The sequence below is a fragment of the Furipterus horrens genome, unplaced genomic scaffold, assembly GCF_987537825.1.
Source record: "Furipterus horrens unplaced genomic scaffold, mFurHor1.1.pri manual_scaffold_4, whole genome shotgun sequence".
Lineage (NCBI taxonomy): Eukaryota > Metazoa > Chordata > Mammalia > Chiroptera > Furipteridae > Furipterus > Furipterus horrens.
In genome coordinates this window covers 158,188,265-158,203,837 of record NW_028327174.1, presented here as the reverse complement: position 1 = coordinate 158,203,837, position 15,573 = coordinate 158,188,265, and the positions used below count along the sequence as shown (strand labels likewise).

General features: G+C 41.4%; 1 pseudogene; it reads left to right on the top strand.

Annotated features, from left to right (window-relative positions):
• Nucleotides 1–12,399: 12,399 nt before the first annotated feature.
• LOC150013154 (cytochrome c pseudogene) lies at nt 12,400–14,860 on the top strand (annotated as a pseudogene).
• Nucleotides 14,861–15,573: the final 713 nt, after the last annotated feature.

Genomic DNA, 15,573 nt, shown 5'->3' with positions numbered 1-15,573 from the left:
ATCCTATGATCAGGTGCTCAGTGTCTACAATAGCACAGTAGCCTTCATGAAGCTTCTTTTCCTATGGTGAGTGAGTGGTTTCCTGATGCAGAAGGCTTGACAATGTCTGGAACCCTATGAGTCCGTGCTGCAATTCTCCTATTGGAGCTTATCAAAGACCAAACAGCATCCTTTCCACTATGGAGACCTCCAGCATCATTGAGTTTGCTGCATCATTTAGCACAAACTTCAGGGCAGATTGCAATGCAACCCAAACCTGCTGCAAAGTCCTTTTTTGCTCTTGTCTCCACTCAACACTAGCTATGTCCAAAAGCCAAAGAGGCACAAAAAGCACTGAGTCTCTTTCTTAGTGGTCAAGGGTACAAGGTGCTATAATTTGGTTTTCTCCTTTAGTGGGATGTGCCAGCTCACCCCAGACAAATGGACCCTTAATAGCTTCACCAAATTGGCAGCCCTTGAATCTTTTTCACTTTATCTTTCATCCTTTAGACTACATATGTTTAAAGCAGCCATAGCATTTGCTATATACAATTAGCTATATCCAATTAACACAATATTAATGACATAAATAGACCAGCATGTCATGCTGCAAAATGTCCAAATGATCAAGGCCCTTGGAGACTATTTTATTTCAGAGATCAGGAGAGTCGACATAGCCTTGGTTCTAGTCAGTAAATGTGCATTACTGTCTTTTTCGCATTAATGAGAACTCTTGATAACCTTTATTCACAGAATTGAAAACAAACAAACAAAAAAAAGCCTTCCCCATACCAGTAGTCATATACTGAGTGCCAGATCTGTAACACTAAAGATATCACATATAGTGCAGCAGCTGTAAATGAAGCCTATAGTTGACTTTTATTGCAACAATCCAACTGGCTTTTTAAAAGGTCACTGCCGAGTTGAATAGGGATATAATGAGGATCCTTTAAGATTTTGAGCTCAGACACTGTATCTATATAGACAGGGCTTACACAGAAACTTCCCCAGTGAAGGTAAGAACTGTATGAATATGTGTTGCATACTTGTGCTGGTGAGTTGCAGAAGCCTACTTTCAGGGATCTATCTTGCCCTTCAAGCACTGGGCTTTGGGTCTAAGAACTACTGAAATATGAAAACAGGGACAGAGATTATGTATAGTGGAGACTAACATCAGCTTTTGCTCACGAATTCTTAATTTTTTCTGGTTATACAAGTTGAGCATCACCCTGGTTGATTACTCATCTGTCTCACCCCTAAGAACACTATCACTACAGATCCCTGCAGGTCAGGTGCTGTGCCTGACACTCCATCCTTGGTATTAATTATGACAATTATGCTTAAGTGCTGCTGCTGGCCTCTGTTATTTTGAAATCTTCCTGTCCCCATTGACACCAGGGAGAGCAATTTTGCAATAGCACTTGCTACTACCAGTCCCAGCTGACAAGAACAGCCACCACTAAGTTTTCAGTGATTCTGGTGAGCTTCCCTAGTGCATTGCTTTTCACTTGAATAAAAGGAGTGCCTTCTGGACCCTCTTTGAGAATCGAGTCAGCAGAGGGCTTCTCTGGTCTTGGGGAATAAATGCATTCTAGCTGGGCCACCTTCCTGTGCAGACTGACCCTCTCCTCCACGTGCTTTCTCACCAGTCCCGCATCTCCACCTCACTTGCTGAAAACCATCATCATGGCCAAGCTTCAAGGAGCCATTGCAGCAGCACACTCAGACCAGCTGCACGTTTCTTTGCCAGGACTTTTAATCCCAAGTCATGGGAGGATGTTCCAGGGTCATTTCACTCTGCCCTATCCAGTTTTATATCCTCCTCCTCCACCCTCTCACCCATCCTGATACTCTCAAAATCCATTCCTGTGCATACTCCACTGGTTCTGTACAAATACACCTAAGCCACACCCTGTAACTTTTTTAGTGTGTACCTATTTCTACCATAGCAGGTATTCAACCTCCTCTTGGGTTATGCTGAGACCTGACTCTAGTAATTGATCTGGAGGTAATGAGCTGGAGGGTGGGGATGGGAATGTCAAATCTTGAGAACAAACATCTTTCAACACAGGCACCTCAAGTGAATCTCTGCATGGTCTCCAAGGGAGGCTTTCTCCCCTCTGGCAGGGAGAACTGCTGCTTCTGCCACTAGGGGTGTTCAGAGGAATATGGGGAGGGGTTCAAAGTTCTTAGACGCATTCATGCAAATTACTTCATCCTGGAGCCCTGAGTTTAGGATAGGAGATGGTGAAGGCTGTGTATTCAAGAGCTCTTTGTGGTCTTGCCACCTTATTAAATCTTGGGCCTAGTTTTTAGCACTGGGTGCCCTACAGCTTCAGGAAGCAAGACTCTCTTTATATGCTGCCATGAAAGCCTCTGGCTTTGACAGGTTCACTTATGCCAGTAATTGGCTGACTTGCATCTGTTCTCCTTTTCCTTCAAAGATTCCAAGGCAGACATCCAGCCAGCTCCACCATCTTTATGACTGTTACCCCACAGCACTCAGGTGCTGAGCTTCTGAACAATTCAGTGCATCCTCTTTCAGGTATACCTCATCCCAACCCACCACACCCAGAACCTTAGCAATTGTGATGTTGAAGCATGCAAAGGGTTAACACCAACCTACTTACCATCAGTTATCTCATCAGTGAGGGAGATAAAGTCCATTCCAGTGGTCTGTTTTCTAGCACTAGTTCTGGTACCAAATGTTTCAGTTTACATTCTCCCTAAAGTAGAACTTGAGACTAAGACTTGAGGGCAGATTGTTTATTTGTGAGGTGAGTCCAGGAAAGAGAAGGGAGGGAGAGGTAAAAGTGAATTGAGGAAGAAAGATAAGCCAATATCAGTGTGCATTGTCAAGGTCACTTCTACTTGATTCCTCTGGTACCTTCTGGAAAGTAGAATTGTCCCCCTGAAGGCTGGATGCTGGGGCATTCATTCACTGGCTCCCTCCCACATTGGTTGAGTACTGCTCCTGAGACCATTAACTCTCCTTGGTTTTAGGCTGCAGTTGGCAGGCTAACCCTTGAATATTAAAGTGATAGTCTGCAAGAACAATATAACCTCATGAATTCTGAGCCCCATGGATATAAATCCTTTCTTTAACCAAAAAGACCCTTGTAATCACAGGCTTACAGATAATGTTCATGAAGTTTTGGGGTTTTGTTACAATTTACTCATGGCAACACCACCTGTTAACTACATAGACCATTTTAAAGCTGTTTTAGTTCCTTTTATGAACTAGAAAGCTCTAGAAAAATAGGCAGTAGAAACTTGCAGTGAATTTTTAGCAAGATTAAATATAGACACTAATTTAACTAAGCTTATAATAGGTCTATATATCTTAACTTTATTGTTCAAAATGTTATCTTGGCACTGAACTTTTGATTTCATAAGGTTGTTCCTGTACAAATTTCATAATTATTAAATGTTATAGTAAGGATCGAACATAATCACACAGTAGTTGTGATAAATAGTCCCTTCACTGACATTCAGTGGGCCCTTCAGGGGCCGCAGAATGTCCATCCTAGAACCAGGGCTCAAGTTGTCAGTAACCTTGAATAGAAGGTCCCGGCGCTGGTAAACACTGCAGTGACTAGCTCAAAACTTTGCTTGGGCACATTTTGGCACTATGCCAAGATTGAACTGCTTTCTCTGACCTCTGGTGAGATCCTTACTGCTATTCGGAGCTTGAAAAAAAAAGAGTCAATAGTGCTCAAACTGGTAGCTTCAAACAGCTCACAGTTAAGGAAGCTCTACTGAACGGTTTGGGGGCCACCGAGGTGAGGACATGGTTTTACGTTGGCGAGATCATGGTAAGCAGGGCATCGTTGGCTGTAATGTTTGAAGGCCATTCTTTAACATCTGTTTCTTTTTGGTTTATTGTTCAAATGTTCTTGGACCATGAGTGATCTGAATTTTATTTGAATTTAAAAAAAGATACGTCGAAGAAAAAAAAAGTCCCTTCAACAGCAAACACGTACACATACAATTGCATTTAATAATATATTTGGAAGAATTGACTGTTAGAAAATAATCATAAGAAATAATTAAGACTAATGAAGAATATGAAAAAATATTCAGAGCCCTGGCCTATGTGGCTCAGTTGGTTGGAGTGCTGTCCCATAGCCAAGATGGTGAGGGTTCAATTCCTGGTCAGGGCATATAAATGGGTTGAGGGTTCAATCCCCAGTCTAGGCACATACAATCCCCTATTTGGGCACATACAAGAGGCAACCAATGGGTGTTTCTCCCTCACATCGATGTTTCTCTCCCTTCGTCTCTCACTTCTTCTCTTTCTAAGAGCAATGAATAAGGTCCTCAGATAAGAATAAAAATAAAATAAAATATTCAGAGAAATAAGAATGGAAAAATTTTTATATATCCACCAACGTGGAATTCTCTTGGCTAAAACTTACATCACCATATGCCTGCCTCTTGGGAGATGTGAAAGGTAGTAAGTATTGAATGGATCAGGTCACTGAGAAAACTTCTTTTTTTTTAAGTCTGGCTACCAAGTCTGTTGCAAAAGGTATAGGCTGAGGCTCCCCTGAAGTCATTCATGCACGTTCCCAGTCCTCTAGTAATTGCCACTTTATCCAGCTCTTCCCTGTGGGAAGAGTTGTGGCTTTATGCTTTGAAGCCACATTCTTGGTCATGACATTTAATAAGGTCCTGTTCCTTAAATCCTATAATCCCCCTCTCAGCAAGACTCTGGGGCTACTGTTTTTCCCATTCAACCGTCTCAGTGCATTCATAACACAAGCACATGAAAGGCTGTTGACCCCAGGTTTCAGCATCGCACATTAGGTTGGTAAAGGCCTGCTATTCAGGCCAGTTTAAGTTAGGGATCCTAAGAGGCAGCAGAGTGTAAAGCAAAGAGCATGGAATCCCAGCTCCCTGAGCAACCTTGAGGAAATAATTATTATAATATCAAATGAGAAAACAAATAACAGCCACCTTTCAGGGATGGGTCACAAACAATTTGTGTAGAGCTCCTGTACATATGGACCACTCAAAAAGTAGCAGTTTGTTATGGGATTAAAAAGTGTGGTTCCTAGAAGTCTTGATACTTATTTGTTGTGTAATCTTGGGCAAATTATTGCCTCACCGTGCCTCAGTTTCCTCACCTGCAACATTGGAATAACAATCCCTTCCTCAGTGGCTTGTTGTCAGCATAAAAAGCATTACTGATCTTAGTACATTGACCTCTTTCTAATCATCAAACATGACAAGGTTATTAGTATTTCAGGAACTTTGTCCTTGCCTTTTCCCCTGCCTGAAATGTTCTTTTAAAAACTGGTTTCTGTGTGTGTGTGTGTGTGTGTGTGTGTGTGTGCGTGTGCATGTGTGTGTGTGAATCATTTAGAACAGTACCTGGCATATAGTAAGTGCTCCATAAGATTAAGCTATTACGATATAACTATTATCCCTATACCCTGCAGAACTCTTAAAATCTTGAAGTCAGGCTCTTCCAGAACCAGTTCTTCTGTCCTCCAGAAGTCTTTAACCTGTTACAAAGCTAACTGAACTCCTGCTGCCTATATTAATCCACTAAGAAATGTATTTCTCCAGGACACCCCCATTCCCGGATTCTTTAATCACAGACTTGGGATATGTGCAAATAAAATGCCACATCCACACCCTTGTCCTTGTCATTAATCCTACTTTTAACTCAGCTGGTGCCCAGAGAGCAGTGTTGGACTTGGACATGTGAAGATCCACATTTCAGGCTCTGCTCCACCCCCGCGGGGTGAACTTTGAATCCACCATATAACTTTTCTGTATCTTCCTTTCTTTAAGCACTAATGAGCCTTTAAGTACTAATTTCCTTGCTATCTGTTGAGAGGATTAAATGAGATAAGCAGTATAAATTGTATAGATGTAAATCAAATTGGGTAACTCACCTGTTCACTAGCTCTCCTTTGTTCTTAGAACAAAAATCTAAACTTCATATCATGACCTTCGCCTGGCAGATCTCACACCTCCCTTCCCCTCTCTCTGCTCTATGTACCTTAGCTTCTTGCCATTAGTCAAACATACCATGTATACTCATAGCTCAGCAACTTTGCTCTTGTGTTTTATCTGCCTGTAATGTTCTTCCTCCAGATCTTTTAACGCTGGGCTGCCTATCCATCTGTTCAAATATTCATCCTCCAAGACGCTCCTCTACCTGCCTCGTCTAAATGGTACCACCCCAGTTGCTATCACATATTTTCTTCATTGCACTTATCGTTATCTGAAATTATTTTGTTCACTTGTTTGTTTAACAATTTACTCTAACAGCAAGGATGATGTCTGGTTGACCACTGTCCCCTCAGTGTCTAGATAGCACCTGGCCTATGGGAGATGCTCCTTAAATAATTGTGCATAAATGGATGTGAACATTCTCCACAAAAGTGTAAGTAAGCATGCAGGTGTCTTGGAGGGTGTATTGCAGTAACTGGCTAGAGCTGTGGCCAAGAGAGCAGAACAGCCCAGCAAGTCCCCAAGGCCTTCTCCCTCTGGGGTGCTCAGAAAGAAGCACCACTTTAGACAAGAGCAGGTAAGCAGCATGGTGCAGGGAAATCCTTTCATGAAGAGAAGTGCTGTGAGCCCCAAAACAAGGCAGGGAGCTCCTCATCTCTTCATCACACCGATACAAGGACAACAACTGCTCAGGAGGAAAGCTAGACCCAGGAGAGACCACACAGAGGACATCAAGTAGGCTGTCAAGGAGGATGGAGGAAAAGGGCATCATAAACTAGATTAGTGGAACAGCAACATGCTAGGGGGGCACTGTGGGAATGGTCTGCCCCAGAAGGAAAATACCAGTATAATTTATCACTGACTTTGTATATAACTGTATATAGAACTGTCCTCAAAAAAAAATCATTTCTTTCAATGTCATTTCATTATAACATTGACGAGGGGGAAAAAAATGATTCCCAGCTAAGTCCACTGCCTGTGAAGAGTGGGTATGTTCTCCCCAGTCTGCATGGGTTTTCTCTGGGTATTCCAATTTCCTCCCACATCCCACAGATGTGCACATGCGGTGGGCAGGCACTTCTAGATTATCCCAGTCTAAGTGAGTGCAGGTGTGGATGTGAGTGTACCTGCCCTGGGAGGGTGCCCTGTCCACGGTGGGTCCAGGCTTGTGCCCTGAGCTGACAGGAGAGGTTCCAGCTACAGAGACCCAGAACTGCAATAAGTGGATTGGGAAAGAATTATCTTCCTTGTTTTTCTTAATCTTAATTAAATGTATGTAGCTCACATTTATTTCATTGTTTAAATCTCATAACGGTTTGGGGGTCTTTATTTAGAACTTTAGTGATGTTTTTGTAACCAGAAATATGCCTTAAGAACCAACTCATCGATGTCAATTAGCTTAGGGCAAGACTAGTTTCGCTATGTGTCATTTTGCATAATGTCGCACTTTCAAGACCCTGTCCACAACATTAAGTGAGGACCTACTGTACACTGAATCCTGCCTTTGTAATTGGAGCATTAGAGAGAATGTGATTTGATCCTTATAAAATTACTCTGAAAAGGCAAGATGGTGGCACAGGTAAACACGGCTTGCCTCCTCACACAACCACATCAAATTACAACTAAGATATAAAACAACCATCAGCCAGAATCACCAGAAATTGAGTTGAATGGAAGCCTGGCAACTACAGAATTAAAGAAACCACATCCATTAAGATTGACAGGAAGGGCGGAGACATGGAATAGGCTGGTCTCACATCTATGTGTGGTGGATAAAAATTCAGGAGGGATATCTTGGGACCAGTGAATCCCAGCCCCACACCAGACCCCCAGCTCAGGGTTCCAGTGCCAAGAAGGTAAGTCCCTATAACTTCTAGCTGCATAGACCAGTGGGGAAGGAGTAGGTGGAAGAAGCTTCTGGAGTCCCACGCAATTCCCCTTAAAGAACCCACACAGGAACTTACTCAGACTCGCTCCCTCTGAGCTCCAGCACCAGGGTAGCAGCTAGAAAGGCACCAGTGGCATACAGGGAGGAACTGAAGTGTCTGGAATCAAGGCTGGAGCTGGGAGACAGTTTTTACCCCAGACAGAAAGGTAGACAGAGGGCATTGTCCCTTTTCTGAACCCTCCCCCAACATAGCTACAGAGTCAGCAGGATGGTGCCATATCTGAGACTCCATCAACCTGGCTAACACTGTTTTCCCACCCTGGAGATCCCCTGAGACTCTGTCCCACCTAACTTACAGGCCCACCCAAGATATGAATGGCTGGTCTTGGCTCATGCTTGACAACTTCCTAAATCCTATCAAACAAGCAACAGCTGCCCTCAGAAAGTCCGTAGCCCCCATACCTCTTGCTAAGTGTCTCTAGCCTGGCACTAGCAGCAGCCAGCCTAGATTCACAGCTTGGCTTCACCTGGGAATCTCCAAGCCCAGCAAAAGTAGCAGCCATCTCAGCTTGCTTTATAGCTCAGGCAAGGTAGCACAGGCAGAGCACAGGTGGGGGCTGACCTTGGTCTGCACCACCGGGGAAATGGCAGAGCCTGCACGTCCAGTAGACAGTGAAAGGCCACATCAGAACACCACCACCCTGTCTCTGCACAGCTGATCCTCCACGGAGGGCAGAGGTTGGTGGTCAGTGATCACAGCCAATTCTTGCAGCTGATTGGCCTGGGTAAATCCCTCCCATTGACCTGCCAACAGCAGTCAAGTCTCAACTACAAGAGGAGGGTGTACTCAGCCCACATGAAGGGTGCACCTCAAGTACCCAGCTTGGTGATAGGGGAGGCTATGCCACTGGACCCTACAGGACACCTACTATATTAGGCCACACTACCAAGACAGGAACAGCAGCTCTAGCTAATAAATAGAAACAAACACAGGGAGGCAGCCAAAGTGAGGAGACAAAGAAACATGGCCCAAAGGAAAGAACAGATCAAAACCCCAGAAAAAGAGCTAAACAAAATGGTGATAAGCAATCAATCAGATTCAGAGTTCAAAATATTGGTTATAAGGATGCTCAAGAAACGTAGTGAGGACCTCAGAAGCATAAAAAAGATCCAGTCAGAAATGAAGGATACACTAATTGGAATAAAGAACAACTTAAAGAGAAACAACTATAGAGTGGATGAAGCTGAGAATCAAGTCAATAATTTGGAACATAAGGAAGCAAAAAGCAACCAATTAAAACAAGAAGAAAAGGGAATTCAGAAAAATGGGATAGTATAAGCAGCCTCTGGGACAACTTCAAGTATTTCAACATTTGCAACATAGGGGTTCCAGGAGAAAAGAACAGGCGAGAAATTGGAAATGTATTTGAAAACATAATTTTAAAAAACCTTCCCTAATTTAGTGAAGGAAATGGACATGCAAGTCCAGGAGGACCAAGGAGTCCCAAACAAGATGGATGCAAAGATGCCCACTCCAAGACACATCATAATTAAAATGCCAAAGGTTAAATACAAAGAGAGAATCTTAAAAGCAGCAAGAGAAAAGCAGTGGGCCAGGCCCTAGTTGGGGGCTTGAGAGGCAACAAGTCAATGGCTTCTCTATCACATCGATGTTTCTCTTCCTCTCTTTCTTCCTCCCTCCTCTCTCTCTAAAAATAAATAAGTAAATAAAATATTTTTTAAAAAAGACTGTCAGCTGATTTCTCAAAAGAAACTTTGCAGGCTAGAAGGGATTGGCAAGAAATATTTAAACTCATGAAAAGCAAGGACCTACAGCCAAGGCTGCTCTACCCAGTAAAGATATCATCTAGAATCAAAGGGCAGATAAAGAGCTTCCCAGACAAGAAAAAACTAAAAGAGTTCATCATCATCAAACCATTATTATATGAAATGTTAATGGGACTTAATTAAGAAAAAGAAGATAAAACTATGAACAATAAAATGGCAATAAATACATATCTATCAACAATTGAATCTAAAAAACAAACTAAGCAAACAAGAACAGAGCCAGAATCATAGATATGGAGAGTGCTTTGATGGTTGTCAGATGGGAAGGGGGTATGGAGGAATGGATTAAGAGGTGATGGAATTAAGAAGTACAAATAGGTAGTTACAGAATAGCCATGGGGGATGTACAGCACAGTACAGAGAACAGAGTAGCCAAAGAACCTATACGCATGACCCATGGTCATGAACAATAATGTGGGGATGGCCTGAGAGAGTTGGGGTGCTAGGTAGAGGGGTGGAAAGTGAGAAAATTGGGACAACTGTAATAGCATAATCAATAAAATATAATTAATAAATAAATAAAATTATTCTGAAAAGGCAATGAAGTCAGGAGAGATCTGGCATCCAGAATCCAGCCTTTGAAAAGAAGGTCCTTCCTACACTATTGATCTTTTAAAATCGGTGCCAATATTATTTAATGGTGATGCTTGCTTATGCCCCCAAATCATATACAAATCTGAATCATTTTTAGGTACCGAGAATATTGTGACTGTTAAACCAAGTACGCCATGGTCCAGGGACAGCCAACTGACCTAGAGTCTGCAAGATCCTTCCCCATGTGGGAAGGCCACCCTCCCCTCCACACCCCCATTCTTACTAGGGATTTATGGACCCAAGTGTAGGTAGGACAATGACCATGTCCAGTTTGAAGCAGCTAGAGGAGCACGAGACCTTCGCCCATTGTCCTTTATAAGACTATAAAGGGTCTTAAGTCTGAGAGGGGGGGATTGTTACTTTTATTGTAATGAAAAATAATTAATTAATTTTTTAAAAAGAATAATATAGGAAAGGATGAAGCCAGAGAACTTGTATGCATGACCCATGGGTGTGGACTGGGGGCGGGGCGGGGGGAGGTTGCTGGGGGAGGGGGTGTGCTGGGTAGAGGGGAACAAAGGAGAAAAATTGGAACTATTGTAACAATATATTCAATAAAATATACTTTAAAGAAAGGAAGTAGTAACAGGATCTGCTTTCAGCTCAGTCCTTCTTCCTATATAGGTTAAGTGACTCCATGCTTGCCTTCAAGTTCTGGGCCAATCACAACCTGGTTTTGATACCTACTCTTTTAGAACCTATGCCTGAAAAACTTGACCCAAGGTCAATTCCACTCTGTGGTTTGCTGGTTCCAAGTTTTCCTAGCCTCGGGGCCTTTGTACTTACTTCCTTTTGCCTGGAAGAGCCTCTTCCCAAATATTCATATGCCTACTCTTTTTAGTCATCCAGGGCTTGGCCCAAATATTATCTCCTCAAAAATATTCTTCCTGCTGGAAAGTAAATTCTCTGAGAACAGGGATCATCCCTATTATTCACCCTCTATATCCTCTCATTCCTAGAACAATGCCTGTCCTATAGAAGATGCTCAATAAATATGCATTGAATGGCAGAGGAGTCTGGGGTTTTGCTGGTCTTTTTAGATTCATGATTCTTCATCATCAAGGTCGCTGATATTTATGTATTTTGTCAGTGATCTATTTAGCTTCAAGTTAAGAGCATTGACTTTAATTTTGGCTTTGACTATAGCTATATGACCTTGGGCAAATTATTTAACCCTCTGTGCCTCTATTTTCTCATCTATTATTTTATAAATAATACTTTTCTCATAGGCTAACTTAAGAATTAATAAAATAATATATGTAAAAGGCTGAGTTCAAGACTTGACACATGATAAGAACTCAATCAATATAACTGGTTAATATTATGGATTAATGTTACTTTTATTATTTGTGCTATTTTTAAAAAAATTATGGATGCCCTCTGTCCTAGGAACAGTGTGACTTAGTTGGGGAGTCCCATGGACAGCAAGGAGTACTCCATAATGACCACAAGTTAGATTCATGCATTTATTCACACCAAAACTATTCTCCAACCACCTACTGTTAACCAGACACTATGATAAATGCTGGAGATAAAATGGAATAGAATGTGGCCCCTGTTCTGAAGATGTTCAGTCTAGAGAGGGACACACCTGTAAATTGACACCTTGTGATAGTTGCTGTTGTAGCATGAATTACTTGAACACAGAAAGAAAAACATTTTTCCATGTGCAGAAGAAGTGAGCAATAACCTGAGAGCAAGAATGGAACCAACAGCAGAGGCATTGAAAACAGAAAGCTGTTTAGCCAAGTACTGAAGGTTTTAGGATAAGGGAGATATGAACACCAGAAACAGGAAAAGTAAATAAAATACTCATTTTTTAATTCACCCATATCGACTCAGTTTGAGACCATGGACTTTTAGAAAGACAACAGCAATATCCCTTAATTATATCCATCCTCTCTGTGTGGGAAGGGACAGATTTCCCTTGAATTTAGCTTTTCCATGGCGTCTGTGACCAGATGACCTCCAGAGGGCGCTGTTCCCCTTCAATTCTCAGGGTCAGGAAGTGGTCACAACAGTGAGCCAGCCTTGGAATCCCCTGGAAGGTTGGTACACATCACCTTTCACCCCCACTCCTGCCTCCTAGTTCTGAGGTGGGGACCTAAGAATCTGCAGGATCAATGGGTTCCCAGGTAGATGCTAATGCTGCTGGTCGCAGCAAACACACTCCAAGAACCACTGGTTATAAGGATCTAAAATCGTTCTTTGTGTCTTTCAAAAGCACAGGTGAAACAAAGTCAGACCCTGAAAGGAGATCTTACTAAAAGCTCAGGAGGAAAACAATCAAACAACAACCAAACAAACAACAACAAAGCTATACCCAACCAGATAACGTGGCTTATATCTTGTGGCTTTGAGTTCAGAGAGCCCTCTGAGTTCTGGCTTCCTGTCAGGGCAGATGCACATGCCTTGTAGAAAGAATAAGTTATACCCCACAGCCTTAGCAAGAACAAAACCAATTAAGAACATCACACAGAGTACAACAGCAGAACTGCATTGTCTGAAGGAATGAAATACACATGAAACAGCAGGAAGTCTTCATTTTCTTAACAGAATAGTGTATTTTGTAGTTCTCTTCAATTCCTATAGCAGAGCTTTGTCCATGGTATGTAGCTAGTAGATGTGTGAAGTGAATTGAGTTATGGCTTATAATATCTCTTTATGCATCGAAGCACAATCTACTTTACCAATGTTATTCATTTGTTCTTATCCAGCAATACTTATTCAAAGGTTTTTTAATCATTTATTATTTTTAACATTTTCACAGCTTTCCAGATGGTAGACATGCTGAACAAATACAGATTTATTGCTCCTTATCTCTATACTGTCTTCCTTGGACCATTATATTAGAAACCTATGCTTAATTACTAGTCTTGAATTTATCTCAGTGTCCTGCTTTGTCATGACTATGGGTTGCCTTTGAAGAAAAAAATATATAAAATTTCCCCCTTAAAGCTAATCAATGACTAGTTACCATTCAATGCCATCTATTATCCTATTGGGAACTAAAATTAAACTTCACCACTATCTTCCCTTCTTGCGTGTATTTGTGTGTTTAAACGCCCTCCATGTTGCAATTATTTATTTATTTAGATTTTATTTATTTTATAGTGAGGGGAAGGGAGGAAGAAAGAAAGAGAAATTTTTATGTGCAAGAGAAATATCAATCAGTTGCTTCTTGCACACCCCTAACCGATGACCTGACCCACGACTCAGGCATGTACGTGACCAGGAATTGAACCGGTGACCTTTCAGTTTGTGGGATGACACCCAACACACTGAGTGGCACTAGTCAGTGCTATTTATTTATTTAAAGTTAAAAAAATTTTTTTTCTTTTTCTTCATTGACTTTTGTGGGGAGCAGAAGAGAGAGAGAGAAGTATCAATTTGTTGTTCCACTTATTTATGCAATCATTGGTTGATTCTTGTATGCACCCTGACCGGGGATCGAACCCTCAACCTTGGTGTTTTGGGATGACACTAACCAACTGAGTTACTCAGCCAGGGTTTAAAAATTTTTTTTAATTACAGTTGACATTCAATATCATATTAGTTTCAGGTATACAACGTGGTGGTTAGATATTTTTATCTACTTTATATGTGGTTGGGTGCCCTTAACAGATGAAGTACCAGGAAAGTTCCCTCATGATTTCTTACACATAAATATTTCCAAAGACCTAGGGAGTCTTCAAAACATAGACTCAAACAGGAGTAGAAGGAAATGAGGAGTGAGGAGAGGAGATGACGAGAGCAACTGAATCTCCATCACAACTTCTCTGTCGACTTCATTAGGTTCCAAACAAAGGACAGGGTAGGGAAGGGAAGAGGAACAGAACGTGTGCACTTGAACCTCCAGCAGCGCCAGCCACGGGCTCACCAGTCCTCTTCCCTCCACAGACCTCTCATGTCTCAGGCGAAAGCCTCACACAGGACTTAAAAAATATAGTTATTATAAAATTGTACACCTGAAACCTATATAATTTAGTTAACCAATGTCACCCCAATAAATTCAATAAATAAAAATTTTTTAAATGACTTAAAATGATCTGTTGGGAAGAAATAGCAGTTAAAGCGGGTCTGAGAGAAAGAACAAAAGAGAGTTCCGGAGAGTGCGAGAGCTAGAACAAATGACTGAGGGGAAGATAGTGCAAGTGAAAGCAAGAGAGAAAGAGAGAGAGAGATTGAGAAAGACAGAGACAGAGAGCAGGATGTCTGGCTTGCGAGTGGGAATCTCTGTGTCATGTGACAAACGAGCGATTTAAAAACAGGTGCTGTTGAGAAGGGCAAGAAGATTTTTGTTCAAAAGTGTGCTCAGTGCCATACTGTGGAAAAGGGAGGTAAGCACTAGACCAGGACAAATCTCTATGACCTTTTTGGGCAAAAGGCAGGTCAAGCCCCTAGATTCTCTTACCCTAATGCCAACAAGAACAAAAGCATCACCTGGGGAGAGACTGCACTGATGGAGTATTTGGAGAATCCCAAGAACATATCCCTGGAACAAAAATGATCTTCGTTGGCATTAAGAAGAGTGCAGAAAGGGCAGACTTGACAACTTATCTCAAGAAAGCTACTAATGAGTAACAGTTGGACACTGCTTTATTTATTACAAAACAGAAATGTCTTGTGACTTTTTAAATGTATACCATATTTAAATTGATCTCATACACCAGAATTCAAATCATGAATGGCCGATAGAATATTTATGTTGTTTGTTTTTTTGTTTTCTTTTCTTATTGACTCTTTCGGGGTTACATTGGTCAATAAAATTATATAGGTTTCAAGTGTACAATTCTACACTATGTCATCTGCACATTGCATTGTGTGCTCATGGCTGACTAGAAAACATTTCTTTTGGACAGTCCTATTTTAAATAATATTAGCTTGTGGTTAAATGAATATGATCAGCTTTTTGAACTTTGATAGTAATTTTAGTTCAACAAGTGCTATCAGTTCCCCCTTCTAAAAATATGATCATATTTGATTCACAATGTTCAACTTTTCACAAAGATGGTGAGTGCCATCTCAAACCTGTAGGAGATTGGTTTTATATTTAGATTTATAGAACTGTTTATATTAATATGTTTAAATACTGAGGAAATCCCATCACTGTCTCTGAGAACAGCAAGACTTGCTTGTGATTCAAGTTGTGTTCATTAACCTATTAAAAAGCAAAGGCTGAAAATAAGCTGTCAGTGTCCACTTTATCTTTTTGGTTTTAACTATGCCAATTTCCTTAGATATTCCCTATATCTAGTCCTGGCTGGTGTGGCTCAGTGGATTGAGTGCCAGCCTGC